Raw genomic sequence first — 22,758 nt, 5'->3', positions numbered from 1 at the left:
AACCTCAACATATGATCAGAACATTGTTTGATGTGTTCAGAGCAAAAGTACAATTTTGATGATTTGCTTAGTGTAAAATCAAAAACTATGGAAACACACTGTGCACATAACGCGTAGCTAACTCGCTCAGTAAGCAATATCGCAAAACTACAACTTCAATGATTTGCATAGTGTAAAAATCAAAAACACACTGTACCCATACTGCGCAGCTAACTCGCTCGGTAAACGATATAGCCAAAGTATAACTTCAAATTATTTACCTTCCATCATTCGTCTTGTGTGTAAAAATCAGTCGAACAAGTTATCGCATAAACATGGCTGAAAAAAAATCGTGATAGGGTATGGAACCCAGGGGTTACATCTTATCAGAAGGGCAAAAAGGATGAAAGGACTCTTCCTCCTCCTTACCGCACATTCCTTGAAGGGCTAATTGGCTGAAGGGCTAATGGGCAAAAGGGCTAAAGGGCTAAAGGGCTAATGGGCTAAAGGGCTAATAGGCTAAAGGGCTAAAGGAGCAACAACCTCGTCGATCGCTATCAACAAGAACGCTTGTACTTTGTTAAGTGTAGAAAATTAATCTTTATTTGTAAATGGATTCATGTTCAGAACAAGGAATGGAAAATCCCCGAGGTGCGATGAGTTACGTTTTTCGAGCTAGTGTTTGGAACACTGAACTTTTCAAGATGATAGCAGAGAGTTTAGCAATGTTCTGTTGTTGGATTTTAAATTCCGCGCTACAACATGCATAAGGTGGTAGCCTTGAGGTTTACCGCCGTAAAGATGGCAAGAGTGAGGTTAACAATGTTCGGTTGTTGGATTTTAAATTCCGCGCTACAACATGCATAAGGTGGCAGCCTTGAGGTTTACCGCCGTAAAGATGGCAAGAGTGACGTTAACAATGTTCTGTTGTTGGATTTTAAATTCCGCGCTATAACATGCATAAGGTGGCAGCCTTGAGGTTTACCGCCGTAAAGATGGCAGAAGTGAGGTTAGCGACGCTCTATTGTCCTTCAAAGTGAGGTTAGGGTTCGTCAAGAAGACAGCTGTCAAAAAAGCACGTGGCTATGTTTACCAAACAAGAGCACGTGGTCGTGACGTCACGGTCACGTAGTATGTTGCCTCAGCATGTAAAGTTCAATGTCTACACCTACGTAGTTAACACTCTGCTATGTTCACAAGATTTTTTACACATAACTATTCATTATGCTTTAAGTTCATGCACATAGGCTATGCTAAGATAGCAGTACAAACACATGCGAACTTTGTACATTCTAATGGAATAAGTTTAGTACTGTGTGCATCATGGATACATGATGTGTGCACGCATTTAATCTTGACTATACGTAATGCTGCAGCTTTGTTTACAAGATTTTTATACATTGCTATTCTTTATGCTTTAAGTTCGTGCACGCACAAGCGATACTCGTACGCTCTAGCAGGAGAAGTTTAGTACGATATTCGATACATACATTATCGATAGGTGATGTGTACACGCTTTAGAACACAGCTCATCTTTATGCTTTAAGTTCGTGCACATGGGTTTGGGATACACAAAAGCGATTGCTACATGCTCTAGCGGAAGAAGTCTAGTACGATAGTCGATGCATGTAAAATCGATAGGTTATGCTAAGATAGCAGCACACTTACATGATTTTAGCACAATCTATTGGAAAAAGTTTAGTATGATAGTCGTTTCGTGCAAAATCATTAGGTAATGTGTAAACGCTTTGAAACAAGGCTATTCTTTGTACTTTAAGTTCATGCGTACAGGTTATGCTAAGATAGCAGCACAATCTAGCGCAAGAAGTTTAGTACGAGACATGCAAAATCGATAGGTGACGTGTACACGCTTTGAAGCATGGCTATTCTTTGTACTTTAAGTTCATGGGTATAAGTTATGCCAAGATACCAGCACAATCTAGCGGAAGAAGTTTAGTGCGAGATTCGATGCATGCAAAATCGATAGGTGATGTGTACACACTTTGAAACATAGCTATTCTTTGTACTTTAAGTTCATGTGTATGAGTTATGCTAAGATAGCAGCACAACCTAGCGGAAGAAGTTTTGTACGAGAGTCGATACATGCAAAGTCGATAGGTAATGTGTACACGCTTTGAAACAAGGCTATTCTTTGTACTTTAAGTTCATGCGTCTTAGTTATGCTTGCGATCTAGCGGATGAAGTTTAGTTCGATGGTCGATGCATCTAAAATCGATAGGTCATGTGTACACGCTTTGAAACATAGCAATTCATACTGCTGCTCTGTTCCCAAGACTTTTAAGCATAGCTAACCCTAATACTGCTCTTAACGACGTCGAGCTAAGGATTGATTACGTGACCGTGACGTCACGACCACGTGCTCTTGTTTGGTAAACATAGCCACGTGCTTTTTTGACAGCTGTCTTCTTGACGAACCCTAACCTCACTTTGAAGGACAATAGAGCGTCGCTAACCTCACTTCTGCCATCTTTACGGCGGTAAACCTCAAGGCTGCCACCTTATGCATGTTATAGCGCGGAATTTAAAATCCAACAACAGAACATTGTTAACGTCACTCTTGCCATCTTTACGGCGGTAAACCTCAAGGCTGCCACCTTATGCATGTTGTAGCGCGGAATTTAAAATCCAACAACCGAACATTGTTAACCTCACTCTTGCCATCTTTACGGCGGTAAACCTCAAGGCTACCACCTTATGCATGTTGTAGCGCGGAATTTAAAATCCAACAACAGAACATTGCTAAACTCTCTGCTATCATCTTGAAAAGTTCAGTGTTCCAAACACTAGCTCGAAAAACGTAACTCATCGCACCTCGGGGATTTTCCATTCCTTGTTCTGAACATGAATCCATTTACAAATAAAGATTAATTTTCTACACTTAACAAAGTACAAGCGTTCTTGTTGATAGCGATCGACGAGGTTGTTGCTCCTTTAGCCCTTTAGCCTATTAGCCCTTTAGCCCATTAGCCCTTTAGCCCTTTAGCCCTTTTGCCCATTAGCCCTTCAGCCAATTAGCCCTTCAAGGAATGTGCGGTAAGGAGGAGGAAGAGTCCTTTCATCCTTTTTGCCCTTCTGATAAGATGTAACCCCTGGGTTCCATACCCTATCACGATTTTTTTCAGCCATGTTTATGCGATAACTTGTTCGACTGATTTTTACACACAAGACGAATGATGGAAGGTAAATAATTTGAAGTTATACTTTGGCTATATCGTTTACCGAGCGAGTTAGCTGCGCAGTATGGGTACAGTGTGTTTTTGATTTTTACACTATGCAAATCATTGAAGTTGTAGTTTTGCGATATTGCTTACTGAGCGAGTTAGCTACGCGTTATGTGCACAGTGTGTTTCCATAGTTTTTGATTTTACACTAAGCAAATCATCAAAATTGTACTTTTGCTCTGAACACATCAAACAATGTTCTGATCATATGTTGAGGTTAACAACATCGATTACAGTGTTCGATTCTAGTCTTGTTATGTTTCATTCTGATCTTCTTATAACAAGGGTACCCCCTAACATGTTCTAAACACATGTTGTATTGAGTACAGTGTTCGATTCTAGTCTTGATCACTTATTTCGTGTTCTGAACACGTCGATCAATGTTCTGATCACATGTTGTATCGAGTACAGTGTTCGATTCTAGTCATGATCACTTATTTTGTGTTCTGAACACATCAATCAATGTTCTGATCACATGTTGAAGTTAACAACATCGATTACAGTGTTCTATTCTAGTCTTGTTATGTTTCAATCTGATCTTCTTAGAACAAGCGTATCCCCTGACATATTCTAAACACATGATGTATTGAGTACATCGTTCGATTCTAGTCTTGATCACTTATTTTGTTTTCTGAACGCATCAATCAATGTTCTGATCACATGTCGTATCGAGTACAGCGTTTGATTCTACTCTTCTTATGTTTCGAAAGTCTAAACATGCACAATAATGTTATCGCTGCACACGCTTGCCTTCGCGATGCAGGTTTAAACTTGTTCGATATAAAGCTATGCCTTGACATAAGAGGCGGAGGAGGAGGTAGAGAAGGGGGAGGAGGAGGAGGAGGAGGAGGAGGAGGAGGAGGAGGAGGCCTTAACAGCCTATGTATAGTCGCCATTGTTTTTAAAGATGATAGCTGTCAAAAGAATTTTTCAAATTATCCACCACCACATTTCAGCTAAAGAGGGCAGCAGGGTGCTCTGTTGATTAAGCACATAGAATTTCAAATTGCCCTCCACCACATGCATAACAGCAGCTGTTATCTTGCGCAGTAGCCTCTAAGCTAGCTTTCTTCATAAGAGTAGCCGCCATCTTGTGCGAGCACCCCTAGGCCGTCTCATAAGGAGCTATGTATAGTCACCATTTTGTGTCTGCCATCTTGCGTAAGCATCCCTAGGACGTCTCAAGGCATCTTGTTTCTCATAAGAGCAGCCACCATCTTGTGGAAATAGATAGCTGCGAATGCCAAAGGGCTTAAGTAGGAATCGAACCGTTGATCTCATCATTAGACTATGTTTTTTCTTGTTCCTGATACTACGAACCTACGTATTAGGCGGAAAAATTTTGTCCGTTTTGCTCTACGATGCATCGTTTTCGAGATATTTAACATTTTGCATTTAAGCCCAAAATTTAATGAATCGAACCTGCACGGCACGTTATACTCTCTACCATAGCTAAACCTGATCATGTTACGAAGACTCGCTTCAATACAAGCTAAAACAGAGTGAATGCCAAAGGGCGTAAGTAGGAACCGAACCGTTGATCTCATCATTAGACTATGTTTTTCTTGTTCCTCATACTGCGAACCGAGGTATTAGGCAGAAAAATTTTGTCCGTTTTGCTCTACGGTGCACCGTTTTCGATATATATAACATTTTGCATTTAAGCCCCAAATTTAATGAATCGAACTAGCATGACACGTTAGCCTCTAAGCTAAGAGTAGCAACTATCTTGCGCAAGCACCCTTAAAGCGTCTCATAAGGAGTTATGTATAGCTGCCATCTTGTGTCCGCCATCTTGCGCAAGCATCCTTAGGGCGTCTCAAGCCATCTTGTCCAAGGACCCTTAAGCCGTCCCATAAGATCAGCCGCTATCTTGCGCAAGCATCCCTAGGGTATCTCATAAGGAGCCATGTATAACTGCCATCTTGCGCAAGCATCCCAAGGGCGTCTCATAAGAACCTGTGTATAGCAGCCATCTTGCGTAAGCACCCTTAAGGAGTCATGTATAGCCGCCATCTTATGCAATTAGCGTCGAGAGAGGGCTGCTGTAGAATTTTTCTTTTTAAATTATCCGCCACCACATTTCAAAGGTATCTAGCTAAAGATGGCAGCACTGCGGATGACAGGTGACGAATTTACATCTACTACGATAAAGAGGGCAGCACGGTGCTCAAAGATGGCGGATGACAGCTGTCAAAAAAGCACATGGCTATGTTTACCAAACAAGAGCACGTGGAATTTGCCGCCATCACATTTCAAACTAAAGAGGGCAGCACTATGCTCTGTTGATTAAAGATGGCGGATGGTAGCTGTCGAAAAAGCACGTGAGTTTGTTTCCAAACAAGAGCACGTGGAATTTTTCAATTTGCCGCCACCACATTTCAAAGGTATCTAGCTAAAGATGGCAGCACGGTGCTCTCTTGATTAAAGATGGCGGATGATAGCTAACAGAACTTTTCAAATTGTCCGCTACTACGTGCTTAAGGTAGTAGCCATAAAGAGGGCAGCACGGTGTTCTGTGGATTAAAGATGGCGGATGACAGGTGATGAAATTGCCCGCATGATAGTAGCACAGTGCTCTGTTGATTAAAGATGGCGGATGACAGCTTCACGTGGCTTTGTTTCCAAACAAGAGCACGTGGAATTTACCACCACCACATTTCAAACTAAAGAGGGCAGCACTGTGCTCTATAGATTAAAGATGGCAGATGACAGCTGTCAAAAAAGCACGTGAGTTTGTTTTCAAACAAGAGCATGTGGAATTTTTCAATTTGCCGCCACCACATAGAGGGCAGCACTGTTCTCTCTGGATTAAAGATGGCTGCTTGTCGAAAAGCATTTTTCAAATTATCCGCCACCACATTTCAAAGGTAAGTAGCTAAAGAGGGCAGCACTGTACTCTATAGATTAAAGATGGCGGATGACAGCTATCAAAAAAGCACGTAGCTGTCAAAAAGCACGTGGATTTGTTTATCTCGAGCTAGTGAGGTTAAGTTGGTAGCACTAAGGTTTAGGCCCGTCAAGATGGCAGCACTGCCGATGACAGGTGACGAAAGAGGGCAGCACGGTGCTCTGTAGTTTAAAGATGGCGGATGACAGCTGTCAAAAAAGCACGTGGCTGTCAAAAAGCACGTGGCTTTGTTTATCTCGCGCTAGTTAGGTTAAGTTGGTACTACTGAGGTTTATTCCCGTCAAGATGGTAGTACTGAGGTTAGCGATGCGTTGTTGTCTGTCCAAAAGCACGTGGCTTTGTTTACAAATCTGTCAAAAAGCACGTGGCTGTCAAAAAACACGTGGCTTTGTTTACCTCATGCTAGTTAGGTTAAGTTGGCACTACTGAGGTTTAGGCCCGTCAAGATGGTAGTACTGAGGTTTGCGATGCGTTGTTGTCTGTCAAAAAGCACGTGGCTTTGTTTACAAATCTGTCAAAAAGCACGTGGCTGTCAAAAAACACGTGGCTTTGTTTATCTCGAGCTAGTTAGGTTAAGTTGGCACTACTGAGGTTTAGGCCCGTCAAGATGGCAGTACTGAGGTTAGCGATGCGTTGTTGTCGATGACAGCTGTCAAAAAGCACGTGGCTTTGTTTACAAATTCAAATTTCCCGCGGGAGGTGGAGGAGGCATCTGGGAGGCCTCTGGCTGAGGTGGAGGTGGAGGTGGCCACTGGGAGGCCTCTGGCTGAGGTGGAGGTGGAGGTGGCCACTGGGAGGCCTCTGGCTGAGGTGGAGGTGGAGGTGGCCACTGGGAGCCTGAGGTGGAGGTGGCCGCCGAATCCCTGTATTATACTACTAATACACTTAAATTGCAATACTTCGGCTATATCCACAGCCCTATGGGTATTTCACGATGTGGTATGGAGAATTCCGAAGTAGTGCGCTGATCGTTGCCAATATCTCCACAAATAATCAGTAGATATCGGGGTGCTGTGTTAGTGGTGATTACTGTTTTAATAATAATAACGTTATTTGTTTTATGTCCCACTAACTAATTTTGACGGTGTTCGGAGACGCCGAGGTGAAGGAATTTTTTACTCGCCAGTAAATTTACCGATACGAGGCTGACGAATTTGAGAGCATTCAAATACCACCGGACTGAGCCAGGATTGAACCTGCCAAGCCGAGCTCAGAAGGCCAGCGCTCTACCGTCTGAGCCACTCAGGCCGGCGATTACTGTTTTCTTAACAACAATGAGAAGGGATAAAAGAACTCCGACACTATGACGAATGAGTGTGTGAACAAAGAAGAGAGGAAGCTCCAAACAAAGAAAATAAAATAAAGTTATAGCCTGATCCTAAGTGGTCGACTCGCTTGTAAAATAATCGTACAGATAATACTAATAATAATAATAATGATAAATAGAAAGAACAGAGGTGTTGAAATAAACTGTCTAGTATTTGCTGATTAATTTTCCGTACTTTCAGAAAACCAGAAATATGCAGCAATACAAGTCAATTTCTTGGAAGAAATAGCCACATAACAGGTTTAAGAATATCTGTAGAAACAACCAAACTTACGACAAATATAAAAATGCTCCAGAATTTCTAATAACAGAAATTGGTCGAATATTAAAGTAAAAAATGCAAATATTTGGAAGAAATATTACAACAAAATATTTTGGAAAAATCCGCTGTGGAATAAAGGATACGCAAGATGGAACGAGCATACGGTGTAACTAGGAATATCTACAACAAAAAGTTGTTATCTAAGAAGCCTCAAAATACAACACTACAACACGGTCAAACCGGAATGCCTATATGCGAGTGAATGTCTACTACTGAATTACAAGCTAAATAAATTAGAAGTACTGGAAAGAAAATTTATACGAAAAATACTCGGTCCACTAAGAACTACATAACTCTGGAAATCAAGAAATAATGATGAGATATTCTGGATGATATACTGGAACATATAAAACATAACATATGCAATGCGGAAGAGGCGATTGACAGTTTTTTGGACATTTACACAGAATGGATTATAACAGGTTAACCAAACAGGTCTTTAAATATCTTTGGAACAAGAAGTCAACAGCAAAATGGATTCATGAAGTTGAGATAGGTTTGGAAAGAAACAACATAATGGAAGAAGAAGCAACACAGAGAGAGATTTTTAGGAAGAAAGTGTTAAATATGGAAGGATTCTAAGGTCGAGAGGGAAAGAAACAGGCTGAAAATGGTCCGAGGAAGGTAAAAGGAGGTATTGTGAACAGATGAAGGAGTATTGAAGGAAAAAGAAGGAACAACAAAGGATGAAGCTTTGAAATTTTCACGTAGTCTCTATAAGATCATAACGGAGAAATAATAATAATAATAATAATAATAATAATAATAATAATAATAATAATAATAATAATAATAATAATATATCTGGGCTGTGTGCACAGGTTGCGAAAGCTGGCTTTCTGAGCAAAAGTTGGTGATTTCGAGTTCGGCTTGGTGGGTGATGACTCAAATTGTTCAGATACGGCGTCATGGAATCGATAGATTTATCGACACGTAGAAGATCCCCTGTAGGACAAAATTTCAGCACATCGGCGTCTTCGAAAACCATAAAAATATTTAGTGGGATGTAAAACCAATCATATTACACAATAATAGTAATAATAAGCAATCGATGACCTCGATGTTTGTCCCTTTAAAATATCATTATTATTATTATTATTATTATTATTATTATTATTATTATTATGGGCCGATGACCTTCGATGTTATGCCCCTTTAAACAACAAGCATCATCATCATATTATTATTATTATTATTTAATAATAATCGTATGATCTGCAGTCAGTATAATTTGTCACCATTTAGGCTGCCTGCTTGTCAGTTTTATTTTACTCCAAATGTTGTTAGAGGAAATGAAAACCGAGCGAGTTGGCCGTGCGGTTATGGTCGCGCTACTGTGAGCTTCCATTCGGGAGATAGTGATTTCGAGCCCCACTGTCGGCAGACCTAGAGATGGTTTTCCGAGGTTTCCTATTTTCACACCAAGCAAATGCTGGGTCTGTACTTTAATTGAGGTCTTCCCACTCCTAGCTCTTTCCTATCCCATAGTCGCCAAAAGATCTATCTGTGTCGGTGCGACGTAAAGCATATTTTAAGGAAAAGAAACTGATATTCCAATGGGTAATATATTGCTATGTTAGTTTTAATTAACTGTATCGCGTAAAAGCTAAATGCATCCTACCATCGTCTAATATGCAGTTCCGAATGGACCTATTCCACTGTGCGAATTTTCGACTTACACTCTTGGGTTTGAACATGTGATGTATCGGATTCCTCCTCTACTCCACGGATGAAGCTAGCACTCATTGAATGAATAGTAAATGGATTGCTTTGACCTCCCTGTCTACCAGGAAAAACTATACGATGTCACAGTGTGGAATGGTGACCTCATGGGTGTGTTGAAAGCTACGGTATGTAAATAAGGCATTATAAACTACTGGCCTTCATGGTGCACCATTTGTGAAATAACAGTGTTATGAAAGCTCAGCTGAATGCACGTGCGATACTGCCAGAGAAGTCACGGTGTTGGCATGCAGTTACTGCGGTCTGGCTTCAGGTGACCCTCCCTACAAGGAAGCTTGACTCAACAGCCGTTGGTGCTCCTTAGCTACCGTCGTGCACGAGTTTCTAATCAGGCCATTCTTTCTTTCTATGCTGTTTCCCGCAAATGTCTAGGGTCCGCTTGTTTGATCGTCTTCCACCACGTCCTTCTGTCGGGGGCAACTTCTATTTGCTGTACGTCGCACCGACACAGATAGGTCTTATGGCGACGATGGGATAGGAAAGGCCTAGGAAGAAGAAAGCGGCCGTGGCCTTAATTAAGGTACAGCCCCGGCATTTGCCTGGTGTGAAAATGGGAAACCACGGAAAACCATCTTCAGGGCTGCCGACAATGGGGGTTGAACCCACTATCTCCCGATTACTGGATACTGGCCGCACTTAACCGACTGCAGCTATCGGGCTCGATGGGGGCACCTTCAAGTCTCAGGCTAGTCACTTTCATATTCTCCTTGATTTCATCTCGCCGCCGTTTCTTTGGGCAATCACGATGTCAGGTTCCTCCTGGGTCATACTGGAGGGTATCACCTGTAGAGACGTCTCCTTACAACCTGAGCGATGTTTCCCCCATTGATATTTGTTATGGATATCACTCCTACCACTTCCTGCTATTTCTTGGTGAATGCAGTTTTTTTTTAAATTTCATTTTGGCGCCTGCTCGAATATTATGGAGTTGTTTCCAATGAAATACCAGTCTCATTTACGGCAAAGTTACAGTATAGAAGCTACTGTGATAAGCAGTACACTACTATCGCGCATGGATGCTGTGAAAGGTGATATTTATTTATTTATTTATTTATTTATTTATTTATTTATTTATTTATTTATTTATTTATTTATTTATTTATTTATTTATTTATTTATTTATTTATTTATTATAACGTAGACTTACGCTCCTCGACACTGTTACATGGAAAAATATTTTAAGACGCTTTAGTGTTTAGTATCTGTTGGAACTTACAATAATGTTTAATGTCTCAATTGACAGATAAAAGAGTAGGTTACCTATTAAAAGAAAAGAATATCTGAAACGTAATGAAATAGTGCTTCATATTAAGGCAAAATTTGTGCTAAATATGTGACGTCACATTCATACTCTGTTATAACATGGCGCTGTGTTGAGTCCGCACTCAGTTGGAGGTTAGCTGTCGTTGTGAATACATCGTGGTCAGTTGTAGGCTACAGAATAACAAATTTAATAATGGAAAATAAAGATTTGATTAGGATTCGGTAGAAACATGCAAAAGTAAGAGCTGGAGCGAGAAATGTGAATAATGAAGGAATAAAAGAAAATAAACGATTGCTCAAATCACAGACCCATACTAACCATATTCCAACTGTACCATGTTCTATTCAATAACATCCACATAATATTTAAAAAATAATAATAAGTAAGTCTACGAAACACTCAAAACCCTACGGCCGTTACAATAGTAAAAGACTACCACCAATTTATCTATTTATATATGTATTTATTTATTTATTTATTTATTTATTTTTATGTAGGTATCAGCTTGCATTCGGGAGATAGTGGGTTCGAAACCAACTGCTGGAAGACCTGGAGATGATTTTCCGTAGTTTCCCAGACAAATGCTGGGGCATCTTAACTAAGGTCACGGTTGGTTCCTTCCCATTCCTATTGCATCGCCACCATAAGACCTGTCGGTGTCGGTGAGACGTTAAGCCACTGTACAAATATTATTTATTTATTTATTTATTTATTTATTTATTTATTTATTTATTTATTTATTTATTTATTTATTCATTCATTCATTTATTCGTATATTTATGTATTTTCACGTAGGTATCAGCTTGCATTCGGGAGATATTGGGTTCGAAACCCACTGCTGGAAGCCCTGGAGATGATTTTCCGTAGTTTCCCATTTTCACACCAGACAAATGCTGGGGCTGTATCTTAACTAAGGTCACGGCTGGTTCCTTCCTATTCCTATTCCATCGGCACAATAAGACCTATCGGTGTCGGTGAGACGTAAGGCCACTTGCAAAAATATTATTTATTTATTTATTTATTTATTTATTTATTTATTTATTTATTTATTTATTTATTTATTTATTTATTTATTTATTTATTTATTTATTTATTTATTTATTTATTTATTTATTTATTTATTTATTTATTTATTTATTGCACACTGCATAGTTTATTTACCATACTTACAGTGTGTAACTTTGATTTTACATCATTACATTATATTAATACCAATGATATGCTCATAGGGTAAATTGTGGTGCAATAGCACTTTCTGGGCCAGTGCGGAAATCAATGGTAAACTACCTCTCACCCCTTAGCATGCCTATAACGCCTCATTACATTACCACCATTTATTTTTTGCTGTTTCCTTGTAACTGCATAACGTTCGGTTGTCCTATGCGAGGATCCAAACAGCCTCCGAGCTGATCACTTAACAGACTCCCATCGGTGTCCTTACAACGTCATTCTGTATGCAATCTAACATTTTAACACCCTAGGATTAACGCAACATCTTCATCTCCGCAACATGACTTGTTCGTGCATGTCTGATGACGGCCAGCATACTGAGCTGTATAGAACTACTGGGAGAGCCATTGTCTTGAATACTTTTCCTTTCAGGTGATTAGTAAATGAAATGGCGTATGGTTTTTAGTGCCGGGAGTGTCCGAGGACAAGTTCGGCTCGCCAGGTGCAGGTCTATTGAAATGGCGCCCGTAGGGGGCCTGCGCGTCGTGATGAGCATGAAATGATGATGAAGACGATACGTACACCCTGCCCCACGCCAGCGGAATTAACCAATTATGGTTAAATTCCCGACTCTGCCGGGAATCGAACCCGGGACCCCTGTCAGCAAAGGGTAGCACGCTAACCATTCAGCCATGGAGCCAGACAGGTGGTTAGTACTTCCTTATCACAAGAGCTCCAATGTTTAGGCAGCAATAGTTTAGAATGCAGATTTATTGAAGTGAGTGACAAGAATACGCTAGCCTGCACAACGGTAGTGCTGAGAGAATTGCATAAACATTAGGGGTTCATTTATCAGAACCCCTAGAATTTATGTTACTCTTACTACATTATGGAAGGGCGGGCTGGGCGACACTTGGGCTTAATAATGAATATTCCGAAATTCATCATACAACTCCTGCATTCCATGAGCTAAACTGGCTTAAACTAAACCAGCGTTGTGCTCACCATTCGTTGCTTCTACTCAACAAATTAACACACAAGCAGACAACCTCCTATCTAACAGATTCTTTCCAATCGCTCTCAACCATTCAAAGAAACATATCGATCAGGGCTGCAGCTAACCTCAAAATACCAAGTCACAGATCCACCGTCTACAAAAACGTTTTTGTTGTCAGTACAATTCGAACATGGAATTCGTTGCACAATGACCTAAAGGACTCCCTATCTCAACCGGTACTTAAAAATAAATGTTGGCAGCGGTACTTGGACGAATCATGAATCCTGTTTTCTTGTTTTGTTATTTCACTCCGTGTGTCATTGAGTTTTACTAAATTTCTTTTTATTCATGCATTAGGTCAATTTTCTTTATTCTGGATTATTTCTTTTTCTTTCAATTTTTCACACCAGGCAAATGCTGAGATGGCACCTTAAGGCCACGGCCGCTTCATTCCTACTCCTAGGCCTTTCCTATCCCATCGTTGCCATAAGACCTATCGGTGTCGGTGCGACGTAAAACAACTTGCAAAAAGATTTCTTTCATTTAAAGTGTTTTATAACTATGCGTACACTTTAATATTATAGTGTGTTTGTGCGTTTTGTGTGTGTAATATGTTGTTAAACTGTATGTACATTAAAAGACATGGTTTTGCAGAACACCAGGTTTCATGGCCTGACTCACGCCATGTAAATAAACGCGTATTATTATTATTATTATTATTATTATTATTATTATTATTATTATTATTATTATTATTATATCCTCCTCTGTGGTGCAGTAATTAGCGTGATAAGCTGCCGGCCCGGAGGGCCGGGTTCGATTCTCGGCTCTGCTACGAAATTTGAAATGTGGTACGAGGACTGGAACGGGGTCCAGTCAGCCTCGGGAGATCCCCTGAGTAGAGTGGATTCGAGTCCCACCTCAGCCGTCTTCTAAGTGGTAGGATGGCAGTTATCAGTTTTTTATGAAACGAAGTGTACCACAGCACGTGTGTCCAGCTCATTCTGTTTCCAAAGCAGTACGTCCGTTTGTGATGTTGTAGCACCCTCTCCACTGCGGATGGACTTTGCAATATACCTCGCTGAGGGAGAAGAAGTCTTCTGGGACCAAGCAGCAGCACAATGATGCGTGTTATAGCATGACTAAAGCACACGCTGGTCTCAAAGAAACATCTGCAGATGTTGTAACATACCGTGACTAAGTGCAGAGAAAACCCTGAATACGTGTAACCATTTACGAAACACTGGCTGCGTTACTAATCAGACTCTGGCCACCTTGAGGAACACAAGAGGGAACTGATCTCAGTACTTCCTGCTTAGTAATCATATTACTATTTCGTTGTTAATTGTGAACAGAGTGATTCTGAGAGACGAGAGAAATTTAGAGATTTCAGAAATTTCTGTTCAACTGAATCCGTATAAGAGTGTAAACATTGGGTAGAAATGTTGTTGTTGTTGTTGTTGTTGTTGTTGTTGTTAGAGTCATAAGTCCGTAAACTAGTCTGATGCAACTTTCCATGCCACTTTATCCTAGGCTAACCTTTTCATTTCGACATAACTCCTGCATTCTACATCTGCGTTAATCTGTTTGTCATGTTCATACATTAGTCTACCCCTTCCATTTCTGGCACTACACTTCCCTAAAAAAATAATTAAACAAGTCCTGGGTGTCTTAAGATGTGTCCTATCATTCTCTCTCTTTTTCTGGTCAATTTTCGTCAAATAGATCTCCTCTCACCAATTCCATTCAATATATTTTCATTCGTGATTCGATCTACTTACCCCTCTCAACTTCAGCGTTCTTCTGTAACACCACATTTGGAAAACCGTCTATTTTCTTTCTTTCTGAGATGTTTATCGTCTATTTTTCACTTCCATGCAATGCCACGTTCCAGATGAAAGTCTTCATAAACGTCTTTCTAATTCCTCCATCAACGTTTGAAGTGAGCACGTTTATTTTCTTAAGAAAGACCTTCTTTGCTTGCGCTAGTCTGCATTTTATGTCCTTACTTCTCCCCTCGTTCATTATTCTACTAAACAACTAATAATATTCATCTACTTCCTTTAGGACTTCATTTCCTAATCTCCTCAATCACCTGGCTTCATTCGACTGCATTGCATTACATTCTTTCTAGATTTATTTATTTTCATTTTGTGCTGCTTCTCCAAGACTGTGTCCATACCATCGAGCAATTTCTTCAGATCTTCTGCAAGGAATTATACATGAGGACAGGTGAGGAAGTGTCCCTTTATCGCGACATCGTCACCCGGCGGAAGTCTAACTTTACGTTGCACCAACACGGGCAGGTCTTACGGTGACAGTGTGAAGGGAAAAGGCTAGGAGTGGGAAATAAGCGAACGTGGCGTTGGTTAAGATACAGCCCCAACATTGCCCTGGTGTGAAGATGGGAAACCACGGAAAATCATCTTCAGGGCTGCCGACAGTGGGGTTCGAATCCACTACCTCCTGAATGCAAGCTCACAGCTGCGCGCACTAACCACACGGCTAACTCGCTCGGTAACAGCAAAAGTAACTGCCGTTGGTGAACACGGGACTAAGTGAGTAGCCACTGATATTTTGCAATCTTTGATCTTTGAAGACTTGAGAATAAGGAGAAGAGCTACTCGACTAAGCGATATGTTCCGAGATGGCGTAAAGCAATAAGCTTGAGTGAAATCTTTACAATTAGGAAAGATCCTAATATGAAGATAAAGTTGGAATTCAAGGAGAAAATTGAGGCAAACATTCGTTTTTAGGAAGAGCAATTTGGGATTACAATAATTTACCAAGGGGAGTCCTAGACAAATTTCCAACTCTTTGAAATAGTTCAAGGAAAAACTAGGTATACAATTGCTAGGGGATCTGCTACCTGATCGACAGCCCTAAATGCAGATCAGTGGGAAATGAAAATGCCATATTATTATGTTGTGAGAGAAGGCTTCGCAGCCTGAAATATGCCAAGCAAAACTAATTAAATGAATAAAACAAAAAATACCACTCGTCTATCGCTTTCCAATATACCTAATTTGAAGCTGATTCTTCTGTACAAGAGGTCGCTGAATTTTTGTTTGAGGAATTGTACCGTCCAAGAAATTTATTGGTGTGAAAACGGAGAAGCACGAAAAATAAACAGTCCCTTCTGAAATCTGAAGAACTGAGAAATCTTCATGTAGCCGTGTTGGTGTTCAGTTCACTAACTGAGAGAACTCCCCACTACCTGTAGTCAAACTTTACATGCCTTTCCTCTTTTCATCAGCATAATACACGCTGCGTTACAACCCTTGCCATTCCCTGTAGCAGGACAGCTGCCTATAACCGCTCATTTATTGCGACGGGAACTAGATTATGGAACTCTGTTCCAAGTAACACCCGTCAGCATTGAACTCTTTAGAATAATTCAAGTTTTCGTACAGAAAGTACCTCTTAGATGCATAAACCGACGGCGTGAATCATGATGACTGAATGATGGCGTGTGTGTAATTTAATTAATTTTTATTAACTTAATTTAAACGTAATTTTCGTTTAGTAGTTTGACTAATGATATGTACATATTAGTATACTGTAATTATTATGTTGAATTTATTTTGAATTTAGATTATAAATGAGTTTCTTTTAAATATTTAATATTCTCGACACTTTTTCCATACAATTATGTGGTTAAGTGGAAGAGAGGACCATGAGTCCTAACTTTGGCACGATCAAAGACAAATAAATAAATAAATAAATAAATAAATAAATAAATAAATAAATAAATAAATAAATAAATAAATAAATAAATAAATAAATAAAAACAATTTTACGCTTGCCGACGGTGAAGTTCGAATCCACCTCTTCCAAAATGTAAGGTTAGGGCTCCAGGACCCATTACCATGTAAGTAACTCACTCACTCACTCACTTCACCAATTCATTTAGCGACGCTAATCTGTGAAGAAGAATGGAGCCTTCATAGCTTATTGTCTGCAGTCTTGGTCGCCCGCAGTGTGTGTGGCCAGTCCATTCTTCTTTCAGCTGGATGTTCGTCGTCGTCTGTGTTTGGGCCGGAAGACACCTTCTTCTAACAATATACAGTGTGTCATCGCCAGGGAGTAGGCGGGCACTTGGTACCTGACAGTATTTGTAATGAGAATCTAAGAAGTACATATGGATAAGATAAGAGATAATTGTACAGCTCAATTGGTGGTGGATGCAGTTAGTCATGGAACTTAAGGTGAAAGGATACATTCGCACGTGTTTCCGCTCCAAGTTTAACAACCCTGGCATTGACTGTCCTGTTTTAGAAGTTTTCGGAATGTGTACAATATCTTCCAAGTAATGCAGATATTAGAAACGCCAAAGTTCCGGAATGTTGCTCTGATCACGTTATTTTGACGTATGCCGCCTAAATCGGGATGACAGTTTGAACAAGGAGAGCGAGAAAACAAAAAACTACGGGAACATTTTCAAACGTTATAATTACAATAATATGACGTCGTTGCGCCTCGAAATACAGTTAGGCCCTATGTGAGTACTGAGGCGAGAAATATTGGCCCGAATCACATGCAAAAGTTACAAGGAAACTCTTCGATCTGATCGAGATCTGGTACAACGACATCAATAGGAATGTTTTATTCAGCCATATCAAAATTAGATGCCCAGTGGTGTATTTAGTACCGGTTTTGAGGTTTCGATCATTTAATCACCGCATAGACAGGAGTGAGCGGCGGGCAGCAGGTAGAAGTGGGGCCGTAATGTGTATGCGTGAGAGAAAGAGTGAGAGCGAGACACATGAACTGGTCGGCAGGTGCGTTTTGTCTTTGGGTTGTTGTTGAAGTGTTTGAATAGCCTCTTGGTTAGCCTATTGTCATCATCATCATCATCATCATCATCATCATCTGTTTACCCTCCAGGTTCGGCTTTTCCCTCGGACTCAGCGAGGGATCCCACCTCTACCGCCTCAAGGGCAGTGTCCTGGAGCTTCAGACTCTTGGTCGGGGGATACAACTGGGGAGTATGACCAGTACCTCGCCCAGGCGGCCTCACCTGCTATGGTGAACAGGGGCCTTGTAGGGGGATGGGGAAATTGGAAGGGATAGGCAAGGATGAGGGAAGGAAGCAGCCGTGGCCTTAAGTTAGGTACCATCCCGGCATTCGCCTGGAGGTGAAGTGGGAAACCACGGAAAACCACTTCCAGGATGGCTGAGGTGGGAATCGAACCCACCTCTACTCAGTTGACCTCCCGAGGCTGAGTGGACCCCGTTCCAGCCCTCGTACCACTTTTCAAATTTCGTGGCAGAGCCGGGAATCGAACCCGGACCTCCGGGGGTGGCAGCTAATCACGCTGACCACTACACCACAGAGGCGGACCAGCCTATTGTCATTAATTCTTATTAAGTGTCCGTAAAACATCAGTCTCCTTTTTTATTTCATCCGTTCTCTTAATGTAGACTACATATCATCTTTCTTACGTGCACCTAAGAATTTTCTGAACATTTTTCGGTTCTTTCTTAGTCTGTTTATCCCCCAGGGTTGGTTTTTCCTTAGGACTCAGCAAGGGATCCCACTTCTACTGCCTCAAGGGCAGTGTTCTAGAGCGTGAGATATTGGGTCTGGTGTATGAAACTGGGAAGAAGGACCAGTACCTCGCCCAGATTGCCTTAAGTGCTACACTGAGCAGGGGCCTTGTGGGGGGGGGGGAAGACAGGATTGGAAGAAATAGACAAGAGGGAAGGGTACGTACGTGTCCTTGCGTTAGGTACCATTCCGGCATTTGCCTGGAGGAGAAATGGGAAACCACGGAAAAACACTTCAAGGATGCCTGAAGTGGAAATTGACCCCATGTACTCAGTTGACCTCCCGAGGCTGAGTAGACCCCGTTTTAGCCCTCGTACTAGCTTTCGAATTTCGCAGCAGAGCCGGGAATCGAACCGGGCCTCCACTACACCACAGAGGCGGTCTCTGATATCTTCAAGTTCACTTTTTCTATTCGTCAAGCATTCTGCGGCGTATAGACACTCTGGTTTGACCACCCTGTTGTAGTGTCTCACTTTTGCGTTGATGGATAGAGATTTCTCATTGTAAACATATTTGGTCAGTTGGTATGTCAATTCCATTTTACATTTTGACTCTCATTCTGCTTTGCTTCTCTGTCGATTCCATTTGGCTATATGATCTCTTCAGCTCAACTTAGGGGCATATTTTGATGATCTCGAGCCTTCTGGCTGAGTCAGGTCTTGCTACCACTTACCTATGACACACTCTTCAATTTAGTCTTTCGTGTCGGGCCTTTCTTATTCTCTTTTAACCGAAATGTTAGTTCTAGGGCATCCTTTATTCCCACGCCTTTCGTTGACTTCACATTTTGCGATTCCTTCATCTTTCAAAGAGCGCTGCAGAGTCGACGCGGTGAAGGCTTTTGCTTGGTTCCGGAAGGACGTGTGTTTGTTACTCAGCCAAGAAGACGAACAATTTAGAAGCGATACTCTCACTTCTGCAAAAGTCCATGTTCAACAACCACGCACGCATGTGTGGAGTTCCTGCGGTGAAGGGGGCGGGGGGAAGAGGAGGAATGTCGCATCGTTGCCACTCCACTTTCATGGGGTTATTCGATTTAAAGGAAAATTCAAAGAGATGATCATCTCTCTCAAGTCTAATGAGAACAGAAGATGGAAGAGGTTGAGGGTTATGCCGAAAAATCAGCATCTATTACAAAAACACCGCGGGTTTCAGCCGGCGTTACAGTAGCGTACTTGCCATGGCGTGATCCTGTCAGCACGGATGTACTACTACTTGCTTTACGTCGCACCGACACAGACAGGTCTTTTGGCGACGATGGGACAGGGAAGGGCTAGGAGTGGGAAGGAAGCGGCCGTGGTCTTAATTAAGGTACAGCCCCAGCATTTGCCTGGTGTGAAAATGGGAAACCACGGAAAACCATTTTCAGGGCTGTCGACAGTGGGGTTCGAACCTACTATCTCCCGAATACTGGATACGCACGGATGTACGAGTTCAATTCCATTCCATGACAAAGGTTTTGTTTCTACCTTTGGTGCTCTCAAGTCATCTGCAGATTTAGCAACACCGCCTCGCAAAGCCCATTTGAATTCACCCGCGAAGCGACCTGATTGGCTACCTTCAGCAGCTGTTAAAATGACAAAGGCGATAAATATCGGATTATCTTTATTTATCAGTATGACCAACCCTCTAACACTCATATACCTGCTTCACGTTGTTTTCGACCAACCTGTATATATCCTTTTCCGTCTGTACTTTTTGAACGTTAACCTGACACGTGGTGTTTATACCGAACAGCACAAATGATAGGCTACGTCAGGTTCAGCAGCCAACGGCCGTAGCCGTGTTGAAACACTGGATCCCGTGAGATCTCCGAAGTTAAGCAACATTGGGCGTGGTCAGGAGTTGGATGGGTTGCCACGCGCTGTTGGTGGGGGATAAGGGAATAGAGGAGCGGAAAGGAACGGGCCACTCTACCGTATGTAAACTCCGGCTCAGGAGCATTTCTGCGGAGGTTCGGACCTGCCTTCGGGCAGAATAACCCTTACCTTACCTCAGGTTCAGTGTAATTTTTGCCAGATTTTCTGTTAGCATCGCGGGAACACGTAACGCCCTCATACAGATATCGAGTCTCGTGTCTGGGGACGAGCTTACTCGGCAGGGATGACAATACCACATTAAACTGATGCCATGCTCCCAAACACAGGGTATACTCTCGAGATGCTCCATTTCCTCCGGAAACAGGGTGTTCATGCCATCGAACCACACTTTACATCGCTGTTTCCAACACCAACGAGCTATTAACAAAATGGGTTACCTTTTCTCAGCACTTCATACCTTTGACCTTCTAACCGATCACCACCCTCTAGGACCCCGGTAACATCCTAGCGGTGATGAGGTTAATAACCTTACCCACCAGTAGAGGGAAAAGAAGGAGATAGGAAAAGGAGAGAGAGAGAGAGAGGGAGAAAGAGAGAGAGAGAGAGAGAGAGAGAGAGAGAGAGACTGGTGTGAAGGTTGCTATTGTGTCCGCCCCAAAAGGGTAGATTAAGCGAACACAAGAGAGAACAAGGGCGAAAATGAAGCAACAAGTCACAGTACATCAAAAAAATTCAAGGATAAAAACGGCACCAGCCAACAACATGATACTAAAATTACCCAAAAGGAAGAAAAGAGAGACACTTACCCAAAACGTGGAGGAAAAGCGACTTAAGGTCCGTGGACAACCAAACAAAGAAATAGTTGCAGCGCTGCACCAAATGTGGTAAATGAAAACCAACTTTTAAGTGATATGAAAGAAAACTTTAATAGACATTTAAATGAGAGGTAACATTTCAAGATAATATCAGGAGTGGACCTAGGTTCATTATTAATTCAGATAATACTTTGAACCATATTGTTTAAAAGAATGTAAATACTCGACTAACAATAATTGGATTAACCTGCAAGAAATTAATATGATTAATAAATAAATACCCAATGAGGCAGCTTTAAATAAGAAAATGCAGACTTCATTTAACAAAATAAAGGAACTAAATCGTAAAAATCAACAAGAAAAAAGAAACAACAGTGACCTCCATACCGTCAAACAAGATAATTAAATATTGATTTAAATGTGATCGATCACGCGTTTAAGAGAAAAAAAAACAAATACCATGTTTAGAAACAAACCGTAGTTCCATGACCTTCAGGCCGGTTGCCTTTTAACTTTACCACAATTCGTTCCAATTTCTACCAAGGGCAATTTCCAAGGGCACACGAAATTAAAGGAAGAAGTTACACATTTCGCCCAGCCAAAGAACGAGACGAAACGACAAAAGGTAGGCCGAAATAAATCACTTTATATGAAAGAAATGCCAACGATACCAGGCAACAAAAATATATTCATCCCACAAGAACACACCAACCAACAACAATCGCGGTAAAAAAACAAAAGCCACCACAATAACCCAAACACACGTTGCCATAGTAACGGACAAGCAAAGCACGGTCTACAAATGAGAAGTAAAACCAACGGTTTTAAATCAAAAAATAAAACGGAGATCCCATAAACAATGCAAAAAGAACAAAAAGGAGAAATAAATCCCAAAAGGCAAGGAACCCGAAGGAAAGCTAACCCCGCTACCTTGGAAACTGCGCCTTGGTTCACACCTTATTGTACAATCAAGTGCAAAAAAAACTTTTACAGAATTTTACGATAAACATACTAATTTTTTCCACCGTGCGAACTGCATTCTAAAATGATTAATTGCCGAAACCGTTTCCTAAGGTTCACAGACGCACACGATATCCAGCACAATTTTCGAAGAGGAAGTCTTAATCCAAATATTATTATTATTATCATTACAGTTATCTTGAAGTACGCCGAAACACATAAATCTTCTTGCTTCCCCAGAATTACTTTAATCCAAAACAGTTACATACCTTTGAGTCCAGAAAAATTGAGAAGTTCAAACCTTGGCCATAGTTATTGAAGACCGGCAACCACGAGGCCGTGAACTAAAGTTGTTCACCAGGGATCCTGGAGGATTATCGTAGCAAAAACATAATCCAATGAAACAGTAGGAGGCCAGCAACTAATAGAATAAGGGATAATCCCTCTTAAGTTGGTTTCATGGGGGTTTCAGCACCACCACCCGCCGCATAGCGGAACACTCACATACACGTCTATCCATGGCGGCTACAGCACGCCGACTCCCTCGGAAGTCGTTGCTAGGGGTGAACAGTAGACTCGCCTCACCACTCGCGCACGCGCAGTAGGCGCAGACCAAACTCCCTTCAACAGCGCGCGGCATATCATAACAAAGGAGAT

The sequence above is a fragment of the Anabrus simplex genome, chromosome 8, assembly GCF_040414725.1.
Source record: "Anabrus simplex isolate iqAnaSimp1 chromosome 8, ASM4041472v1, whole genome shotgun sequence".
NCBI lineage: Eukaryota > Metazoa > Arthropoda > Insecta > Orthoptera > Tettigoniidae > Anabrus > Anabrus simplex.
This window is presented reverse-complemented; position numbering follows the sequence as displayed.